Below are 23033 nucleotides of genomic sequence, written 5' to 3'. Positions count from 1 at the left end.
CTGACTGCCCTGTTTCAGGGGAAACTGACTGCCCTGTTTCCAGGGTAACTGACTGCCCAGTTTCATGGATAACTGACCGCCCTGTTTCCAGGATAACTGACTGCCCTGTTTCCAGGTTAACTGACAGCCCTGTTTCCAGGGTAACTGACTGCCCTGTTTCCAGGGTAACTGACCGCCCTGTTTCCGGGGTAACTGATCTCCCACCGCCCTGTTTCCAGGAGAACTGACTGCCCTGTTTCCAGGATAACTGACTGCCCTGTTTCCATGGTAACAGACTGCCCAGTTTCCAGGGTAACTGATCACCCTGTTTCCAGGATAACTGACTGCCCTGTTTCAGGGTAACTGACCGCCCTGTTTCCAGGGTAATTGATCTCCCTGTTTCCTGGGTAACTGATCACCCTGTTTCCGGGTAACTGACTGCCCTGTTTCCAGGGTAACTGATCTCCCTGTCTCCAGGGTAACTGATCACCCTTATTCCGGGGTAACTGACTAACCTGTTTCCGGGGTAACTGATCACCCTGTTTCCGGGGTAACTGACTGCCCTGTTTCCAAGGGAACTGATCTCCCTGTTTCCAGTGTAACTGATCACCCTGTTTCCGGGGTAACAGACTGCCCTGTTTCCAGGGCAACTGACCGCCCTGTTTCCAGGGTAACTGATCACCCTGTTTCCGGGTAACTGACTGCCCTGTTTCCGGGGTAACTGATCACCCTGTTTCCGGGTAACTGACTGCCCTGTTTCCAGGGTAACTGATCTCCCTGTTTCCAGGGTAACTGATCACCCTTTTTCCGGGGTAACTGACAAACCTGTTTCCGGGGTAACTGATCACCCTGTTTCCGGGGTAACTGACTGCCCTGTTTCCAAGGGAACTGATCTCCCTGTTTCCAGTGTAACTGATCACCCTGTTTCCGGGGTAACAGACTGCCCTGTTTCCAGGGCAACTGACCACCCTGTTTCCGGGGTAACTGACTGCCCTGTTTCCAGGATAACTGTTCACCCTGTTTCCGGGGTAAATGATCACCCTGTTTCCGGGGTAACTGACTGCCCTGTTTCCAGGGGAACTGACCGCCCTGTTTCCGGGGTAACTGACTGCCCTGTTTCCAGGGTAACAGTTCACCCTGTTTCCGGGGTAAATGACTGCCCTGTTTTCGGGGTAACTGACCGCCCTGTTTCCAGGATAACTGACTGCCCTGTTTCCAAGGGAACTGATCTCCCTGTTTCCAGTTTAACTGATCACCCTGTTTCCGGGATAACTGACAGCCCTGTTTCCAGGGCAACTGACCGCCCTGCTTCCGGGGTAACTGACTGTCCTGTTTCCAGGGTAACTGTTCACCCTGTTTCCGGGGGAAATGATCACCCTGTTTCCAAGGTAACTGACTGCCCTGTTTCCAGGGTAACTGACTGCCCTGTTTCCAGGGTAACTGACCGCCCTGTTTCCAGGATAACTGACCGCCCTATTTCCGGGATATCTGACCGCCCTGTTTCCAGGATAACTGACTGCCCTGTTTCCAGGGTAACTGTCCACCCTGTTTCCAGGGTAACTGACTGCCATGTTTCCAGGGGAAATGACTGCCCTGTTTCCGGGGTAACTGACTGCCCTGTTTCCAGGGTAACTGACTGCCCTGTTTCCGGGGAAACTGACTGCCCTGTTTCCAGGGTAACTGACTGCCCAGTTTCCTGGATAACTGATCACCCTTTTTCCAGGATAACTGAATGCCCTGTTTCTAGGGTAACTGACTGCCCTGTTTCCGGGGTAACTGATAACCCTGTTTCCGGGGTAACTGATTAACCTATTTCCAGGGTAACTGACCGCCCTGTTTCCAGGGTAACTGACTGACCTGTTTCCGGGGTAAATGACTGCCCTGTTTCCGGGTAACTGACTGCCCTATTTCCAGAGTAACTGACTGACCATTTTTCGGGGTAACTGATCACCCTGTTTCCGGGGTCACTGATCAAACTATTTCCGGCGTAACTGACCGCCCTGTTTCCAGGATAACTGACTGCCCTGTTTCCAGGTTAACTGACAGCCCTGTTTCCAGGGTAACTGACTGCCCTGTTTCCAGGGTAACTGACCGCCCTGTTTCCGGGGTAACTGATCTCCCTGTTTCCGGGGTAACTGACCGCCCTGTTTCCAGGATAACTGACTGCCCTATTTCCGGGTATCTGACCGCCCTGTTTCCAGGAGAACTGACTGCCCTGTTTCCAGGATAACTGACTGCCCTGTTTCCATGGTCACTGACTGCCCAGTTTCCAGGGTAACTGATCACCCTGTTTCCAGGATAACTGACTGCCCTGTTTCAGGGTAACTGACCGCCCGTTTCCAGGGTAATTGATCTCCCTGTTTCCAGGGTAACTGATCACCCTGTTTCCGGGGTAACTGACTGACCTGTTTCCGGGATAACTGATCACCCTGTTTCCGGGGTAACTGACTGCCATGTTTCCAGGGGAACTGATCTCCCTGTTTCCAGTGTAAGTGATCACCCTGTTTCCGGGTTAACAGACTGCCCTGTTTCCAGGGCAACTGACCGCCCTGTTTCAAGGGTAACTGACTGCCCTGTTTCCAGGATAACTGTTCACCCTGTTTCCGGGGTAAATGATCACCCTGTTTCCGGGGTAACTGACTGCCCTTTTTCCAGGGGAACTGACCGCCCTGTTTCCGGGGTAACTGACTGCCCTATTTCCGGGTATCTGACCGCCCTGTTTCCAGGAGAACTGACTGCCCTGTTTCCAGGATAACTGACTGCCCTGTTTCCATGGTCACTGACTGCCCAGTTTCCAGGGTAACTGATCACCCTGTTTCCAGGATAACTGACTGCCCTGTTTCAGGGTAACTGACCGCCCGTTTCCAGGGTAATTGATCTCCCTGTTTCCAGGGTAACTGATCACCCTGTTTCCGGGGTAACTGACTGACCTGTTTCCGGGATAACTGATCACCCTGTTTCCGGGGTAACTGACTGCCATGTTTCCAGGGGAACTGATCTCCCTGTTTCCAGTGTAAGTGATCACCCTGTTTCCGGGTTAACAGACTGCCCTGTTTCCAGGGCAACTGACCGCCCTGTTTCAAGGGTAACTGACTGCCCTGTTTCCAGGATAACTGTTCACCCTGTTTCCGGGGTAAATGATCACCCTGTTTCCGGGGTAACTGACTGCCCTTTTTCCAGGGGAACTGACCGCCCTGTTTCCGGGGTAACTGACTGCCCTGTTTCCAGGGTAACAGTTCATCCTGTTTCCGGGGTAAATGACTGCCCTGTTTTCGGGGTAACTGACCGCCCTGTTTCCAGGATAACTGACTGCCCTGTTTCCAGGGTAACTGATCACTTTGTTTCCGGGCTAACTGTGCGCCCTGTTTCCAGGGTAAAAAACTGCCCTGTTTCCGGGGTAACTGAACGCCCTGTTTCCAGGATAACTGATCACACTGTTTCCAGGCAAACTGAGTAATCTGTTTCCAGGGTTACTGACCGCCCTGTTTCCGGGGTAACTAAATGCCCATTTTCCATGGTAACTGACTGCCCAGTATCCATGGTAACTGATCACCCTGTTTCTGGGGTAACTGACCACCCTGTTTCCAGGGTAACTGACTGCCCAGTTTCCAGGGTAACTGATCATCCTGTTTCCGGGATAACTGACTCCCCTGTTTCCAGGGTAACTGACTGCCCTGTTTCCAGGGTAACTGACTGCCCAGTTTCCAGGGTAACTGTTCACCCTGTTTCCGGGGTAAATGATCACCCTGTTTCCGAGGTAACTGACTGCCCTGTTTCCATAGTAACTCACCACCCTGTTTCCATGGTAACTGACTGCCCAGTTTCCAGGGTAACTGATCTCCCTGTTTCCAGGGTAACTGATCACCCTGTTTCCGGGGTAACTGACTGCCCTGTTTCCTTGGTAACTGATCACCCTGTTTCCAGTTTAACTGATCACCCTGTTTCCGGGGTAACTGACTGCCCTGTTTCCAGGGCAACTGACCGCCCTGTTTCCGGGGTAACTGACTGCCCTGTTTCCAGGGTAACTGTTCACCCTGCTTCCGGGGTAATTGATCACCCTGTTTGCGGGGTAACTGACTGCCCTGTTTCCAGGGTAACTGACCGCCCTGTTTCCGGGGTATCTGACCGCCCTGTTTCCAGGATAACTGACCGCCCTATTTCCGGGGTATCTGACCGCCCTGTTTCCAGGATAACTGACTGCCCTGTTTCCAGGGTAAATGACCGCCCTGTTTCCAGGGTAACTGACTGCCCAGTTTCCGGGATAGCTCACTGCCCTGTTTCCAGGGTAACTGACTGCCCTGTTTCCAGGGGAAATGACTGCCCTGTTTCCAGGGTAACTGACTAACCTGTTTCCAGGGTGACTGACTGCCCTTTTTCCAGGGTAACCGACTGCCCAGTTTCCGGGGTAACTGACTGCCCTGTTTCCAGGCTAAATGACTGCCCTGTTTCCGGGGAAAGTGACTGCCCTGTTTACAGGGTGACTGACTGTCCAGTTTCCTGGATAACTGATCACCCTTTTTCCGGGATAACTGACTGCCCTGTTTCCGGGATAACTGAATGCCCTGTTTCCAGGGTAACTGACTGCCCTGTTTCCGGGGTAACTGATCACCCTGTTTCCAGGGTAACTGATTAACCTATTTCCAGGGTAACTGACCGCCCTGTTTCCAGGGTAACTGACTGATGTTTTACGGGGTAAATGACTGCCCTGTTTCCGGGATAACTGACTGCCCTGTTTCCAGGGTAACTGACTGCCCTTTTTCCAGGGTAACCGACTGCCCAGTTTCCGGGGTAACTGACTGCCCTGTTTCCAGGCTAACTGACTGACCTGTTTCCGGGGAAAGTGACTGCCCTGTTTACAGGGTGACTGACTGTCCAGTTTCCTGGATAACTGATCACCCTTTTTACGGGATAACTGACTGCCCTGTTTCCGGGATAACTGAATGCCCTGTTTCCAGGGTAACTGACTGCCCTGTTTCCGGGGTAACTGATCACCCTGTTTCCAGGGTAACTGATTAACCTATTTCCAGGGTAACTGACCGCCCTGTTTCCAGGGTAACTGACTGATGTTTACTGGGTAAATGACTGCCCTGTTTCCGGGATAACTGACTGCCCTGTTTCCAGGGTAACTGACTGCCCATTTTCCGGGGTAACTGATCACCCTGTTTCCGGGGTAACTGATTAACCTATTTCCGGGGTAACTGACCGCCTTGTTTCCAGGATAACTGACTGCCCTGTTTCCAGGATAACTGACTGCCCTGTTGCCATGGTAACTGACTGCCCAGTTTCCAGGGTAACTGATCTCCCTGTTTCCAGGGTAACTGATTAACCTATTTCCAGGGTAACTGACCGCCCTGTTTCCAGGGTAACTGACTGATGTTTACGGGGTAAATGACTGCCCTGTTTCCGGGATAACTGACTGCCCTGTTTCCAGGGTAACTGACTGCCCATTTTCCAGGGTAACTGTTCACCCTGTTTCCGGTGTAAATGATCACCCTGTTTCCGGGGTAACTGATTAACCTATTTCCGGGGTAACTGACCGCCCTGTTTCCAGGATAACCGACTGCCCTGTTTCCAGGATAACTGACTGCCCTGTTTCCATGGTAACTGACTGCCCAGTTTCCAGGGTACCTGATCTCCCTGTTTCCAGGGTAACTGATCACCCTGTTTCCAGTTTAACTGATCAACCTGTTTCCGGGATAACTGACTGCCCTGTTTCCAGGGCAACTGACCGCCCTGCTTCCGGGGTAACTGACTGTCCTGTTTCCAGGGTAACTGTTCACCCTGTTTCCGGGGGAAATGATCACCCTGTTTCCAAGGTAACTGATTGCCCTGTTTCCAGGGTAACTGACCGCCCTATTTCCGGGGTATCTGACCGCCCTGTTTCCAGGATAACTGACTGCCCTGTTTCCAGGGTAACTGACCGCCCTGTTTCAGGGGTAACTGACTGCCCAGTTTCCAGGGTAACTGTTCACCCTGCTTCCGGGATAACTGACCGCCCTGTTTCCGGGATAGCTCACTGCCCTTTTTGCAGGGTAACTGACTGCCCTGTTTCCAGGGTAACTGACTGCCCTGTTTCCGGGGAAACTGACTGCCCTGTTTCCAGGGTAACTGACTGCCCAGTTTCATGGATAATTGATCACCCTTTTTCCGGGATAACTGACTGCCCTGTTTCCGGGATAACTGAATGCCCTGTTTCCAGGGTAACTGACTGCCCTGTTTCCGGGTTAACTGATCACCCTGTTTCCGGGGTAACTCATTAACCTATTTCCAGGGTAACTGACCGCCCTGTTTCCAGGGTAACTGACTGACCTGTTTCCGGGGTAACTGACCGCCCTGTTTCCAGGATAACTGACTGCCCTGTTTCCAGGTTAACTGACAGCCCTGTTTCCAGGGTAACTGACTTCCCTCATTCCAGGGTAACTGACCGCCCTGTTTCCGGGGTAACTGACCGCCCTGTTTCCAGGATAACTGACCGCCCTATTTCAGGGTATCTGACCGCCCTGTTTCCAGGACAACTGACTGCCCTGTTTCCAGGATAACTGACTGCCCTGTTTCCATGGTAACTTACTGCCCAGTTTCCAGGGTAACTGATCACTCTGTTTCCTGGATAACTGACTGCCCTGTTTCAGGGTAACTGACCGCCCTGCTTCCAGGGTAATTGATCTCCCTGTTTCCTGGGTTACTGATCACCCTGTTTCCGGGTAACTGACTGCCCTGTTTCCAGGGTAACTGATCACCCTGTTTCCGGGGTAACTGACTGACCTGTTTCCGGGGTAACTGATCACCCTGTTTCCGGGGTAACAGACTGCCCTGTTTCCGGGATAACTGACTCCCCTGTTTCCAGGGTAACTGACTGCCCTGTTTCCAGGGTAACTGACTGCCCAGTTTCCAGGGTAACTGTTCACCCTGTTTCCGGTGTAAATGATCACCCTGTTTCCGGGGTAACTGACTGCCCTTTTTCCAGGGTAACTCACCGCCCTGTTTCCATGGTAACTGACTGCCCAGTTTCCAGGGTAACTGATCTCCCTGTTTCCAGGGTAACTGATCACCCTGTTTCCGGGGTAACTGACTGCCCTGTTTCCTTGGTAACTGATCACCCTGTTTCCAGTTTAACTGATCACCCTGTTTCCGGGGTAACTGACTGCCCTGTTTCCAGGGCAACTGACCGCCCTGTTTCCGGGGTAACTGACTGCCCTGTTTCCAGGGTAACTGTTCACCCTGTTTCTGGGGTAATTGATCACCCTGTTTGCGGGGTAACTGACTGCCCTGTTTCCAGGGTAACTGACCGCCCTGTTTCCGGGGTAACTGACCGCCCTGTTTCCAGGATAACTGACCGCCCTATTCCCGGGGTATCTGACCGCCCTGTTTCCAGGATAACTGACTGCCCTGTTTCCAGGGTAACTGACCGCCCTGTTTCCAGGGTAACTGTTCACCCTGTTTCCGGGATAACTGACCGCCCTGTTTCCAGGATAGCTCACTGCCCTGTTTCCAGGGTAACTGACTGCCCTGTTTCCGGGGGAAATGATCACCCTGTTTCCAGGGTAACTGATTGCCCTGTTTCCAGGATAACTGACTGCCCTGTTTCCAGGGTAACTGACCGCCCTGTTTCCGGGGTAACTGACTGCCCAGTTTCCAGGGTAACTGTTCACCCTTTTTCCGGGATAACTGACCGCCCTGTTTCCGGGATAGCTCACTGCACTGTTTCCAGGGTAACTGACTGCCCTGTTTCCAGGGGAAATGACTGCCCTGTTTCCGGGGTAACTGACTGCCCTGTTTCCTGGATAATTGATCACCCTTTTTCCGGGATAACTGACTGCCCTGTTTCCGGGATAACTGAATGCCCTGTTTCCAGGGTAACTGACTGCCCTGTTTCCGGGATAACTGAATGCCCTGTTTCCAGGGTGACTGACTGCCCTTTTTCCAGGGTAACTGACTGCCCAGTTTCCGGGGTAACTGACTGCCCTGTTTCCAGGCTAACTGACTGCCCTGTTTCCGGGGAAAGTGACTGCCCTGTTTACAGGGTGACTGACCGCCCTGTTTCCAGGGTAACTGACTGATGTTTACGGGGTAAATGACTGCCCTGTTTCCGGGATAACTGACTGCCCTGTTTCCAGGGTAACTGACTGCCCATTTTCCGGGGTAACTGATCACCCTGTTTCCGGGGTAACTGATTAACCTATTTCCGGGGTAACTGACCGCCCTGTTTCCCGGATAACTGACTGCCCTGTTTCCAGGATAACTGACTGCCCAGTTTCCAGGGTAACTGATCTCCCTGTTTCCAGGGTAACTGATCACCTGTTTCCGGGGTAACTGACTGCCCAGTTTCCGGGGTAACTGATCACCCTGTTTCCAGTTTAACTGATCACCCTGTTTCCGGGATAACTGACTGCCCTGTTTCCAGGGCAACTGACCGCCCTGCTTCCGGGATAACTGACTGTCCTGTTTCCAGGGTAACTGTTCACCCTGTTTCCGGGGGAAATGATCACCCTGTTTCCAAGGTAACTGATTGCCCTGTTTCCAGGGTAACTGACCGCCCTGTTCCCGGGGTAACTGACTGCCCTGTTTCCAGGATAACTGACCGCCCTATTTCCAACGTATCTGACCGCCCTGTTTCCAGGGTAACTGACTGCCCTGTTTCCAGGGTAACTGTTCACCCTGTTTCCAGGGGAAATGACTGCCCTGTTTCCGGGGTAACTGACTGCCCTGTTCCCAGGGTAACTGACTGCCCTGTTTCCGGGGAAACTGACTGCCCTGTTTCCAGGGTAACTGACTGCCCAGTTTCCTGGATAATTGATCACCCTTTTTCCGGGATAACTGACTGCCCTGTTTCCGGGATAACTGACTGCCCTGTTTCCAGGGTAACTGTTTCCGGGTTAACTGATCACCCTGTTTCCAGGGTAACTCATTAACCTATTTCCAGGGTAACTGTCCGCCCTGTTTCCAGGATAACTGACTGCCCTGTTTCCAGGTTAACTGACAGCCCTGTTTCCAGGGTAACTGACTGCCCTGTTTGCAGGGTAACTGACCGCCCTGTTTCCGGGGTAACTGATCTCCCTGTTTCCGGGGTAACTGACCGCCCTGTTTCCAGGATAACTGACCGCCCTATTTCCGGGTATCTGACCGCCCTGTTTCCAGGACAACTGACTGCCCTGTTTCCAGGATAACTGACTGCCCTGTTTCCATGGTAACTAACTGCCCAGTTTCCAGGGTAACTGATCACCCTGTTTCCAGGGTAACTGACCGCCCTGTTCCCGGGGTAACTGACCGCCCTGTTTCCAGGATAACTGACCGCCCTATTTCCAACGTATCTGACCGCCCTGTTTCCAGGATAACTGACTGCCCTGTTTCCAGGGTAACTGTTCACCCTGTTTCCGGGATAACTGACCGCCCTGTTTCCGGGATAGCTCACTGCCCTGTTTCCAGGGTAACTGACTGCCCTGTTTCCATGGTAACTGACTGCCCAGTTTCCAGGGTAACTGATCTCCCTGTTTCCAGGGTAACTGATCACCCTGTTTCCGGGGTAACTGACTGCCCTGTTTCCTTGGTAACTGATCACCCTGTTTCCAGTTTAACTGATCACCCTGTTTCCGGGGTAACTGACTGCCCTGTTTCCAGGGCAACTGACCGCCCTGTTTCCGGGGTAACTGACTGCCCTGTTTCCAGGGTAACTGTTCACCCTGTTTCCGGGGTAATTGATCACCCTGTTTGCGGGGTAACTGACTGCCCTGTTTCCAGGGTGACTGACTGCCCTTTTTCCAGGGTAACTGACTGCCCAGTTTCCGGGGTAACTGACTGCCCTGTTTCCAGGCTAACTGACTGCCCTGTTTCCGGGGAAAGTGACTGCCCTGTTTACAGGGTGACTGACCGCCCTGTTTCCAGGGTAACTGACTGATGTTTACGGGGTAAATGACTGCCCTGTTTCCGGGATAACTGACTGCCCTGTTTCCAGGGTAACTGACTGCCCATTTTCCGGGGTAACTGATCACCCTGTTTCCGGGGTAACTGATTAACCTATTTCCGGGGTAACTGACCGCCCTGTTTCCCGGATAACTGACTGCCCTGTTTCCAGGATAACTGACTGCCCAGTTTCAAGGGTAACTGATCTCCCTGTTTCCAGGGTAACTGATCACCTGTTTCCGGGGTAACTGACTGCCCAGTTTCCGGGGTAACTGATCACCCTGTTTCCAGTTTAACTGATCACCCTGTTTCCGGGATAACTGACTGCCCTGTTTCCAGGGCAACTGACCGCCCTGCTTCCGGGATAACTGACTGTCCTGTTTCCAGGGTAACTGTTCACCCTGTTTCCGGGGGAAATGATCACCCTGTTTCCAAGGTAACTGATTGCCCTGTTTCCAGGGTAACTGACCGCCCTGTTCCCGGGGTAACTGACTGCCCTGTTTCCAGGATAACTGACCGCCCTATTTCCAACGTATCTGAACGCCCTGTTTCCAGGGTAACTGACTGCCCTGTTTCCAGGGTAACTGTTCACCCTGTTTCCGGGATAACTGACCGCCCTGTTTCCGGGATAGCTCACTGCCCTATTTCCAGGGTAACTGACTGCCCTGTTTCCAGGGGAAATGACTGCCCTGTTTCCGGGGTAACTGACTGCCCTGTTCCCAGGGTAACTGACTGCCCTGTTTCCGGGGAAACTGACTGCCCTGTTTCCAGGGTAACTGACTGCCCAGTTTCCTGGATAATTGATCACCCTTTTTCCGGGATAACTGACTGCCCTGTTTCCGGGATAACTGACTGCCCTGTTTCCAGGGTAACTGACTGCCCTGTTTCCGGGTTAACTGATCACCCTGTTTCCAGGGTAACTCATTAACCTATTTCCAGGGTAACTGTCCGCCCTGTTTCCAGGATAACTGACTGCCCTGTTTCCAGGTTAACTGACAGCCCTGTTTCCAGGGTAACTGACTGCCCTGTTTGCAGGGTAACTGACCGCCCTGTTTCCGGGGTAACTGATCTCCCTGTTTCCGGGGTAACTGACCGCCCTGTTTCCAGGATAACTGACCGCCCTATTTCCGGGTATCTGACCGCCCTGTTTCCAGGACAACTGACTGCCCTGTTTCCAGGATAACTGACTGCCCTGTTTCCATGGTAACTAACTGCCCAGTTTCCAGGGTAACTGATCACCCTGTTTCCAGGGTAACTGACCGCCCTGTTCCCGGGGTAACTGACCGCCCTGTTTCCAGGATAACTGACCGCCCTATTTCCAACGTATCTGACCGCCCTGTTTCCAGGATAACTGACTGCCCTGTTGCCAGGGTAACTGTTCACCCTGTTTCCGGGATAACTGACCGCCCTGTTTCCGGGATAGCTCACTGCCCTGTTTCCAGGGTAACTGACTGCCCTGTTTCCATGGTAACTGACTGCCCAGTTTCCAGGGTAACTGATCTCCCTGTTTCCAGGGTAACTGATCACCCTGTTTCCGGGGTAACTGACTGCCCTGTTTCCTTGGTAACTGATCACCCTGTTTCCAGTTTAACTGATCACCCTGTTTCCGGGGTAACTGACTGCCCTGTTTCCAGGGCAACTGACCGCCCTGTTTCCGGGGTAACTGACTGCCCTGTTTCCAGGGTAACTGTTCACCCTGTTTCCGGGGTAATTGATCACCCTGTTTGCGGGGTAACTGACTGCCCTGTTTCCAGGGTAACTGACCGCCCTGTTTCCGGGGCAACTGACCGCCCTGTTTCCAGGATAACTGACCGCCCTATTTCCGGGGTATCTGACCGCCCTGTTTCCAGGAGAACTGACTGCCCTGTTTCCAGGGTAACTGACCGCCCTGTTTCCAGGGTAACTGACTGCCCAGTTTCCAGGGTAACTGTTCACCGTGTTTCCAGGGTAACTGACGGCCCTGTTTCCAGGGTAACTGACTGCCCAGTTTCCAGGGTAACTGTTCACAATGTTTCCAGGATAACTGACTGCCCTGTTTCCGGGATAGCTCACTGCCCTGTTTCCAGGGTAACTGACTGCCCTGTTTCCAGGGGAAATGACTGCCCTGTTTCCGGGGTAACTGACTAACCTGTTTCCAGGGTGACTGACTGCCCTTTTTCCAGGGTAACTGACTGCCCAGTTTCCGGGGTAACTGACTGCCCTGTTTCCAGGCTAACTGACTGCCCTGTTTCCGGGGAAAGTGACTGCCCTGTTTACAGGGTGACTGACTGTCCAGTTTCCTGGATAACTGATCACCCTTTTTCCGGGATAACTGACTGCCCTGTTTCCGGGATATCTGAATGCCCTGTTTCCAGGGTAACTGACTGCCCTGTTTCCGGTGTAACTGATCACCCTGTTTCCAGGGTAACTGATTAACCTGTTTCCAGGGTAACTGACCGCCCGGTTTCCAGGGTAATTGACTGATGTTTACGGGGTAAATGACTGCGCTGTTTCCGGGATAACTGACTGCCCTGTTTCCAGGGTAACTGACTGCCCATTTTCCGGGGTAACTGATCACCCTGTTTCCGGGGTAACTGATTAACCTATTTCCGGGGTAACTGAACGCCCTGTTTCCAGGATAACTGACTGCCCTGTTTCCAGGATAACTGACTGCCCTGTTGCCATGGTAACTGACTGCCCAGTTTCCAGGGTAACTGATCTCCCTGTTTCCAGGGTAACTGATGAACCTATTTCCAGGGTAACTGACCGCCCTGTTTCCAAGGTAACTGACTGATGTTTACGGGGTAAATGACTGCCCTGTTTCCGGGATAACTGACTGCCCTGTTTCCAGGGTAACTGACTGCCCATTTTCCGGGGTAACTAATCACCCTGTTTCCGGGGTAACTGATTAACCTATTTCCGGGGTAACTGACCGCCCTGTTTCCAGGATAACCGACTGCCCTGTTTCCATATAACTGACTGCCCTGTTTCCATGGTAACTGACTGCCCAGTTTCCAGGGTACCTGATCTCCCTGTTTCCAGGGTAACTGATCACCCTGTTTCCGGGGTAACTGATCACCCTGTTTCCAGTTTAACTGATCACCCTGTTTCCGGGATAACTGACTGCCCTGTTTCCAGGGCAACTGACCGCCCTGCTTCCGGGGTAACTGACTGTCCTGTTTCCAGGGTAACTGTTCACCCTGTTTCCGGGGGAAATGATCACCCTGTTTCCAAGGTAACTGATTGCCCTGTTTCCAGGGTAACTGACCGCCTTGTTCCCGGGGTAACTGACCGCCCTGTTTCCAGGATAACTGACCGCCCTATTTCCGGGGTATCTGACCGCCCTGTTTCCAGGATAACTGACTGCCCTGTTTCCAGGGTAACTGACCGCCCTGTTTCCGGGGTAACTGACTGCCCAGTTTCCAGGGTAACTGTTCACCCTGTTTCCGGGATAACTGACCGCCCTGTTTCCGGGATAACTGACTGCCCTGTTTGCAGGGTAACTGACTGCCCTGTTTCCAGGGTAACTGACTGCCCTGTTTGCAGGGTAACTGACTGCCCTGTTTCCGGGGAAACTGACTGCCCTTTTTCCAGGGTAACTGACTGCCCAGTTTCCTGGATAATTGATCACCCTTTTTCCGGGATAACTGATTAACCTATTTCCGGGGTAACTGACCGCCCTGTTTCCAGGATAACCGACTGCCCTGTTGCCATGGTAACTGACTGCCCAGTTTCCAGGGTAACTGATCTCCCTGTTTCCAGGGTAACTGATTAACCTATTTCCAGGGTAACTGACCGCCCTGTTTCCAGGGTAACTGACTGATGTTTACGGGGTAAATGACTGCCCTGTTTCCGGGATAACTGACTGCCCTGTTTCCAGGGTAACTGACTGCACTGTTTCCGGGGTAACTGACTAACCTGTTTCCAGGGTAACTGACTGCCCTGTTTCCGGGGTAACTGACTAACCTGTTTCCAGGGTGACTGACTGCCCTGTTTCCAGGGTAACTGACTGCCCATTTTCCAGGGTAACTGATCACCCTGTTTCCGGGGTAACTGATTAACCTATTTCCGGGGTAACTGACCGCCCTGTTTCCAGGATAACCGACTGCCCTGTTTCCAGGATAACTGACTGCCCTGTTTCCATGGTAACTGACTGCCCAGTTTCCAGGGTACCTGATCTCCCTGTTTCCAGGGTAACTGATCACCCTGTTTCCGGGGTAACTGACTGCCCTGTTTCCGGGGTAACTGATCACCCTGTTTCCAGTTTAACTGATCACCCTGTTTCCGGGATAACTGACTGCCCTGTTTCCAGGGCAACTGACCGCCCTGCTTCCGGGGTAACTGACTGTCCTGTTTCCAGGGTAACTGTTCACCCTGTTTCCGGGGGAAATGATCACCCTGTTTCCAAGGTAACTGATTGCCCTGTTTCCAGGGTAACTGACCGCCCTATTTCCGGGGTATCTGACCGCCCTGTTTCCAGGATAACTGACTGCCCTGTTTCCAGGGTAACTGACCGCCCTGTTTCAGGGGTAACTGACTGCCCAGTTTCCAGGGTAACTGTTCACCCTGCTTCCGGGATAACTGACCGCCCTGTTTCCGGGATAGCTCACTGCCCTTTTTGCAGGGTAACTGACTGCCCTGTTTCCAGGGTAACTGACTGCCCTGTTTCCGGGGAAACTGACTGCCCTGTTTCCAGGGTAACTGACTGCCCAGTTTCATGGATAATTGATCACCCTTTTTCCGGGATAACTGACTGCCCTGTTTCCGGGATAACTGAATGCCCTGTTTCCAGGGTAACTGACTGCCCTGTTTCCGGGTTAACTGATCACCCTGTTTCCGGGGTAACTCATTAACCTATTTCCAGGGTAACTGACCGCCCTGTTTCCAGGGTAACTGACTGACCTGTTTCCGGGGTAACTGACCGCCCTGTTTCCAGGATAACTGACTGCCCTGTTTCCAGGTTAACTGACAGCCCTGTTTCCAGGGTAACTGACTTCCCTCATTCCAGGGTAACTGACCGCCCTGTTTCCGGGGTAACTGACCGCCCTGTTTCCAGGATAACTGACCGCCCTATTTCAGGGTATCTGACCGCCCTGTTTCCAGGACAACTGACTGCCCTGTTTCCAGGATAACTGACTGCCCTGTTTCCATGGTAACTTACTGTCCAGTTTCCAGGGTAACTGATCACTCTGTTTCCTGGATAACTGACTGCCCTGTTTCAGGGTAACTGACCGCCCTGCTTCCAGGGTAATTGATCTCCCTGTTTCCTGGGTTACTGATCACCCTGTTTCCGGGTAACTGACTGCCCTGTTTCCAGGGTAACTGATCACCCTGTTTCCGGGGTAACTGACTGACCTGTTTCCGGGGTAACTGATCACCCTGTTTCCGGGGTAACAGACTGCCCTGTTTCCGGGATAACTGACTCCCCTGTTTCCAGGGTAACTGACTGCCCTGTTTCCAGGGTAACTGACTGCCCAGTTTCCAGGGTAACTCACCGCCCTGTTTCCATGGTAACTGACTGCCCAGTTTCCAGGGTAACTGATCTCCCTGTTTCCAGGGTAACTGATCACCCTGTTTCCAGGGTAACTGACCGCCCTGTTCCCGGGGTAACTGACCGCCCTGTTTCCAGGATAACTGACCGCCCTATTTCCAACGTATCTGACCGCCCTGTTTCCAGGATAACTGACTGCCCTGTTTCCAGGGTAACTGTTCACCCTGTTTCCGGGATAACTGACCGCCCTGTTTCCGGGATAGCTCACTGCCCTGTTTCCAGGGTAACTGACTGCCCTGTTTCCATGGTAACTGACTGCCCAGTTTCCAGGGTAACTGATCTCCCTGTTTCCAGGGTAACTGATCACCCTGTTTCCGGGGTAACTGACTGCCCTGTTTCCTTGGTAACTGATCACCCTGTTTCCAGTTTAACTGATCACCCTGTTTCCGGGGTAACTGACTGCCCTGTTTCCAGGGCAACTGACCGCCCTGTTTCCGGGGTAACTGACTGCCCTGTTTCCAGGGTAACTGTTCACCCTGTTTCCGGGGTAATTGATCACCCTGTTTGCGGGGTAACTGACTGCCCTGTTTCCAGGGTAACTGACCGCCCTGTTTCCGGGGCAACTGACCGCCCTGTTTCCAGGATAACTGACCGCCCTATTTCCGGGGTATCTGACCGCCCTGTTTCCAGGAGAACTGACTGCCCTGTTTCCAGGGTAACTGACCGCCCTGTTTCCAGGGTAACTGACTGCCCAGTTTCCAGGGTAACTGTTCACCGTGTTTCTAGGGTAACTGACGGCCCTGTTTCCAGGGTAACTGACTGCCCAGTTTCCAGGGTAACTGTTCACAATGTTTCCAGGATAACTGACTGCCCTGTTTCCGGGATAGCTCACTGCCCTGTTTCCAGGGTAACTGACTGCCCTGTTTCCAGGGGAAATGACTGCCCTGTTTCCGGGGTAACTGACTAACCTGTTTCCAGGGTGACTGACTGCCCTTTTTCCAGGGTAACTGACTGCCCAGTTTCCGGGGTAACTGACTGCCCTGTTTCCAGGCTAACTGACTGCCCTGTTTCCGGGGAAAGTGACTGCCCTGTTTACAGGGTGACTGACTGTCCAGTTTCCTGGATAACTGATCACCCTTTTTCCGGGATAACTGACTGCCCTGTTTCCGGGATATCTGAATGCCCTGTTTCCAGGGTAACTGACTGCCCTGTTTCCGGTGTAACTGATCACCCTGTTTCCAGGGTAACTGATTAACCTGTTTCCAGGGTAACTGACCGCCCGGTTTCCAGGGTAATTGACTGATGTTTACGGGGTAAATGACAGCGCTGTTTCCGGGATAACTGACTGCCCTGTTTCCAGGGTAACTGACTGCCCATTTTCCGGGGTAACTGATCACCCTGTTTCCGGGGTAACTGATTAACCTATTTCCGGGGTAACTGAACGCCCTGTTTCCAGGATAACTGACTGCCCTGTTTCCAGGATAACTGACTGCCCTGTTGCCATGGTAACTGACTGCCCAGTTTCCAGGGTAACTGATCTCCCTGTTTCCAGGGTAACTGATGAACCTATTTCCAGGGTAACTGACCGCCCTGTTTCCAAGGTAACTGACTGATGTTTACGGGGTAAATGACTGCCCTGTTTCCGGGATAACTGACTGCCCTGTTTCCAGGGTAACTGACTGCCCATTTTCCGGGGTAACTAATCACCCTGTTTCCGGGGTAACTGATTAACCTATTTCCGGGGTAACTGACCGCCCTGTTTCCAGGATAACCGACTGCCCTGTTTCCATATAACTGACTGCCCTGTTTCCATGGTAACTGACTGCCCAGTTTCCAGGGTACCTGATCTCCCTGTTTCCAGGGTAACTGATCACCCTGTTTCCGGGGTAACTGATCACCCTGTTTCCAGTTTAACTGATCACCCTGTTTCCGGGATAACTGACTGCCCTGTTTCCAGGGCAACTGACCGCCCTGCTTCCGGGGTAACTGACTGTCCTGTTTCCAGGGTAACTGTTCACCCTGTTTCCGGGGGAAATGATCACCCTGTTTCCAAGGTAACTGATTGCCCTGTTTCCAGGGTAACTGACCGCCTTGTTCCCGGGGTAACTGACCGCCCTGTTTCCAGGATAACTGACCGCCCTATTTCCGGGGTATCTGACCGCCCTGTTTCCAGGATAACTGACTGCCCTGTTTCCAGGGTAACTGACCGCCCTGTTTCCGGGGTAACTGACTGCCCAGTTTCCAGGGTAACTGTTCACCCTGTTTCCGGGATAACTGACCGCCCTGTTTCCGGGATAACTGACTGCCCTGTTTGCAGGGTAACTGACTGCCCTGTTTCCAGGGTAACTGACTGCCCTGTTTGCAGGGTAACTGACTGCCCTGTTTCCGGGGAAACTGACTGCCCTGTTTCCAGGGTAACTGACTGCCCAGTTTCCTGGATAATTGATCACCCTTTTTCCGGGATAACTGATTAACCTATTTCCGGGGTAACTGACCGCCCTGTTTCCAGGATAACCGACTGCCCTGTTGCCATGGTAACTGACAGCCCAGTTTCCAGGGTAACTGATCTCCCTGTTTCCAGGGTAACTGATTAACCTATTTCCAGGGTAACTGACCGCCCTGTTTCCAGGGTAACTGACTGATGTTTACGGGGTAAATGACTGCCCTGTTTCCGGGATAACTGACTGCCCTGTTTCCAGGGTAACTGACTGCACTGTTTCCGGGGTAACTGACTAACCTGTTTCCAGGGTAACTGACTGCCCTGTTTCCGGGGTAACTGACTAACCTGTTTCCAGGGTGACTGACTGCCCTGTTTCCAGGGTAACTGACTGCCCATTTTCCAGGGTAACTGATCACCCTGTTTCCGGGGTAACTGATTAACCTATTTCCGGGGTAACTGACCGCCCTGTTTCCAGGATAACCGACTGCCCTGTTTCCAGGATAACTGACTGCCCTGTTTCCATGGTAACTGACTGCCCAGTTTCCAGGGTACCTGATCTCCCTGTTTCCAGGGTAACTGATCACCCTGTTTCCGGGGTAACTGACTGCCCTGTTTCCGGGGTAACTGATCACCCTGTTTCCAGTTTAACTGATCACCCTGTTTCCGGGATAACTGACTGCCCTGTTTCCAGGGCAACTGACCGCCCTGCTTCCGGGGTAACTGACTGTCCTGTTTCCAGGGTAACTGTTCACCCTGTTTCCGGGGGAAATGATCACCCTGTTTCCAAGGTAACTGATTGCCCTGTTTCCAGGGTAACTGACCGCCCTATTTCCGGGGTATCTGACCGCCCTGTTTCCAGGATAACTGACTGCCCTGTTTCCAGGGTAACTGACCGCCCTGTTTCAGGGGTAACTGACTGCCCAGTTTCCAGGGTAACTGTTCACCCTGCTTCCGGGATAACTGACCGCCCTGTTTCCGGGATAGCTCACTGCCCTTTTTGCAGGGTAACTGACTGCCCTGTTTCCAGGGTAACTGACTGCCCTGTTTCCGGGGAAACTGACTGCCCTGTTTCCAGGGTAACTGACTGCCCAGTTTCATGGATAATTGATCACCCTTTTTCCGGGATAACTGACTGCCCTGTTTCCGGGATAACTGAATGCCCTGTTTCCAGGGTAACTGACTGCCCTGTTTCCGGGTTAACTGATCACCCTGTTTCCGGGGTAACTCATTAACCTATTTCCAGGGTAACTGACCGCCCTGTTTCCAGGGTAACTGACTGACCTGTTTCCGGGGTAACTGACCGCCCTGTTTCCAGGATAACTGACTGCCCTGTTTCCAGGTTAACTGACAGCCCTGTTTCCAGGGTAACTGACTTCCCTCATTCCAGGGTAACTGACCGCCCTGTTTCCGGGGTAACTGACCGCCCTGTTTCCAGGATAACTGACCGCCCTATTTCAGGGTATCTGACCGCCCTGTTTCCAGGACAACTGACTGCCCTGTTTCCAGGATAACTGACTGCCCTGTTTCCATGGTAACTTACTGTCCAGTTTCCAGGGTAACTGATCACTCTGTTTCCTGGATAACTGACTGCCCTGTTTCAGGGTAACTGACCGCCCTGCTTCCAGGGTAATTGATCTCCCTGTTTCCTGGGTTACTGATCACCCTGTTTCCGGGTAACTGACTGCCCTGTTTCCAGGGTAACTGATCACCCTGTTTCCGGGGTAACTGACTGACCTGTTTCCGGGGTAACTGATCACCCTGTTTCCGGGGTAACAGACTGCCCTGTTTCCGGGATAACTGACTCCCCTGTTTCCAGGGTAACTGACTGCCCTGTTTCCAGGGTAACTGACTGCCCAGTTTCCAGGGTAACTCACCGCCCTGTTTCCATGGTAACTGACTGCCCAGTTTCCAGGGTAACTGATCTCCCTGTTTCCAGGGTAACTGATCACCCTGTTTCCGGGGTAACTGACTGCCCTGTTTCCTTGGTAACTGATCACCCTGTTTCCAGTTTAACTGATCACCCTGTTTCCGGGGTAACTGACTGCCCTGTTTCCAGGGCAACTGACCGCCCTGTTTCCGGGGTAACTGACTGCCCTGTTTCCAGGGTAACTGTTCACCCTGTTTCTGGGGTAATTGATCACCCTGTTTGCGGGGTAACTGACTGCCCTGTTTCCAGGGTAACTGACCGCCCTGTTTCCGGGGTAACTGACCGCCCTGTTTCCAGGATAACTGACCGCCCTATTTCCGGGGTATCTGACCGCCCTGTTTCCAGGATAACTGACTGCCCTGTTTCCAGGGTAACTGACCGCCCTGTTTCCAGGGTAACTGACTGCCCAGTTTCCAGGGTAACTGTTCACCGTGTTTCCAGGGTAACTGACGGCCCTGTTTCCAGGGTAACTGTTCACCCTGTTTCCGGGATAACTGACCGCCCTGTTTCCAGGATAGCTCACTGCCCTGTTTCCAGGGTAACTGACTGCCCTGTTTCCGGGGGAAATGATCACCCTGTTTCCAGGGTAACTGATTGCCCTGTTTCCAGGATAACTGACTGCCCTGTTTCCAGGGTAACTGACCGCCCTGTTTCCGGGGTAACTGACTGCCCAGTTTCCAGGGTAACTGTTCACCCTTTTTCCGGGATAACTGACCGCCCTGTTTCCGGGATAGCTCACTGCACTGTTTCCAGGGTAACTGACTGCCCTGTTTCCAGGGGAAATGACTGCCCTGTTTCCGGGGTAACTGACTGCCCTGTTTCCAGGGTAACTGACTTCCCTGTTTCCGGGGAAACTGACCTCCCTGTTTCCAGGGTAACTGACTGCCCAGTTTCCTGGATAATTGATCACCCTTTTTCCGGGATAACTGACTGCCCTGTTTCCGGGATAACTGAATGCCCTGTTTCCAGGGTAACTGACTGCCCTGTTTCCGGGATAACTGAATGCCCTGTTTCCAGGGTGACTGACTGCCCTTTTTCCAGGGTAACTGACTGCCCTGTTTCCGGGGTAACTGACTGCCCTGTTTCCAGGCTAACTGACTGCCCTGTTTCCGGGGAAAGTGACTGCCCTGTTTACAGGGTGACTGACCGCCCTGTTTCCAGGGTAACTGACTGATGTTTACGGGGTAAATGACTGCCCTGTTTCCGGGATAACTGACTGCCCTGTTTCCAGGGTAACTGACTGCCCATTGTCCGGGGTAACTGATCACCCTGTTTCCGGGGTAACTGATTAACCTATTTCCGGGGTAACTGACCGCCCTGTTTCCCGGATAACTGACTGCCCTGTTTCCAGGATAACTGACTGCCCTGTTTCCATGGTAAATGACTGCCCAGTTTCCAGGGTAACTGATCTCCCTGTTTCCAGGGTAACTGATCACCTGTTTCCGGGGTAACTGACTGCCCAGTTTCCGGGGTAACTGATCACCCTGTTTCCAGTTTAACTGATCACCCTGTTTCCGGGATAACTGACTGCCCTGTTTCCAGGGCAACTGACCGCCCTGCTTCCGGGATAACTGACTGTCCTGTTTCCAGGGTAACTGTTCACCCTGTTTCCGGGGGAAATGATCACCCTGTTTCCAAGGTAACTGATTGCCCTGTTTCCAGGGTAACTGACCGCCCTGTTCCCGGGGTAACTGACCGCCCTGTTTCCAGGATAACTGACCGCCCTATTTCCAACGTATCTGACCGCCCTGTTTCCAGGGTAACTGACTGCCCTGTTTCCAGGGTAACTGTTCACCCTGTTTCCGGGATAACTGACCGCCCTGTTTCCGGGATAGCTCACTGCCCTGTTTCCAGGGTAACTGACTGCCCTGTTTCCAGGGGAAATGACTGCCCTGTTTCCGGGGTAACTGACTGCCCTGTTCCCAGGGTAACTGACTGCCCTGTTTCCGGGGAAACTGACTGCCCTGTTTCCAGGGTAACTGACTGCCCAGTTTCCTGGATAATTGATCACCCTTTTTCCGGGATAACTGACTGCCCTGTTTCCGGGATAACTGACTGCCCTGTTTCCAGGGTAACTGACTGCCCTGTTTCCGGGTTAACTGATCACCCTGTTTCCGGGGTAACTCATTAACCTATTTCCAGGGTAACTGACCGCCCTGTTTCCAGGGTAACTGACTGACCTGTTTCCGGGGTAACTGACCGCCCAGTTTCCAGGATAACTGACTGCCCTGTTTCCAGGTTAACTGACAGCCCTGTTTCCGGGGTAACTGATCTCCCTGTTTCCGGGGTAACTGACCGCCCTGTTTCCAGGATAACTGACCGCCCTATTTCCGGGTATCTGACCGCCTTGTTTCCAGGACAACTGACTGCCCTGTTTCCAGGATAACTGACTGCCCTGTTTCCATGGTAACTAACTGCCCAGTTTCCAGGGTAACTGATCACCCTGTTTCCAGGGTAACTGACCGCCCTGTTCCCGGGGTAACTGACCGCCCTGTTTCCAGGATAACTGACCGCCCTATTTCCAACGTATCTGACCGCCCTGTTTCCAGGATAACTGAATGCCCTGTTTCCAGGGTAACTGTTCACCCTGTTTCCGGGATAACTGACCGCCCTGTTTCCGGGATAGCTCACTGCCCTGTTTCCAGGGTAACTGACTGCCCTGTTTCCATGGTAACTGACTGCCCAGTTTCCAGGGTAACTGATCTCCCTTTTTCCAGGGTAACTGATCACCCTGTTTCCGGGGTAACTGACTGCCCTGTTTCCTTGGTAACTGATCACCCTGTTTACAGTTTAACTGATCACCCTGTTTCCGGGGTAACTGACTGCCCTGTTTCCAGGGCAACTGACCGCCCTGTTTCCGGGGTAACTGACTGCCCTGTTTCCAGGGTAACTGTTCACCCTGTTTCCGGGGTAATTGATCACCCTGTTTGCGGGGTAACTGACTGCCCTGTTTCCTGGGTAACTGACCGCCCTGTTTCCGGGGCAACTGACCGCCCTGTTTCCAGGATAACTGACCGCCCTATTTCCGGGGTATCTGACCGCCCTGTTTCCAGGATAACTGACTGCCCTGTTTCCAGGGTAACTGACCGCCCTGTTTCCAGGGTAACTGACTGCCCAGTTTCCAGGGTAACTGTTCACCGTGTTTCCAGGGTAACTGACGGCCCTGTTTCCAGGGTAACTGACTGCCCAGTTTCCAGGGTAACTGTTCACAATGTTTCCAGGATAACTGACTGCCCTGTTTCCGGGATAGCTCACTGCCCTGTTTCCAGGGTAACTGACTGCCCTGTTTCCAGGGGAAATGACTGCCCTGTTTCCGGGGT

This window comes from Heterodontus francisci, chromosome 23, assembly GCF_036365525.1.
Source record: "Heterodontus francisci isolate sHetFra1 chromosome 23, sHetFra1.hap1, whole genome shotgun sequence".
NCBI lineage: Eukaryota > Metazoa > Chordata > Chondrichthyes > Heterodontiformes > Heterodontidae > Heterodontus > Heterodontus francisci.
Note: the sequence above shows the minus strand (reverse complement) of the source record.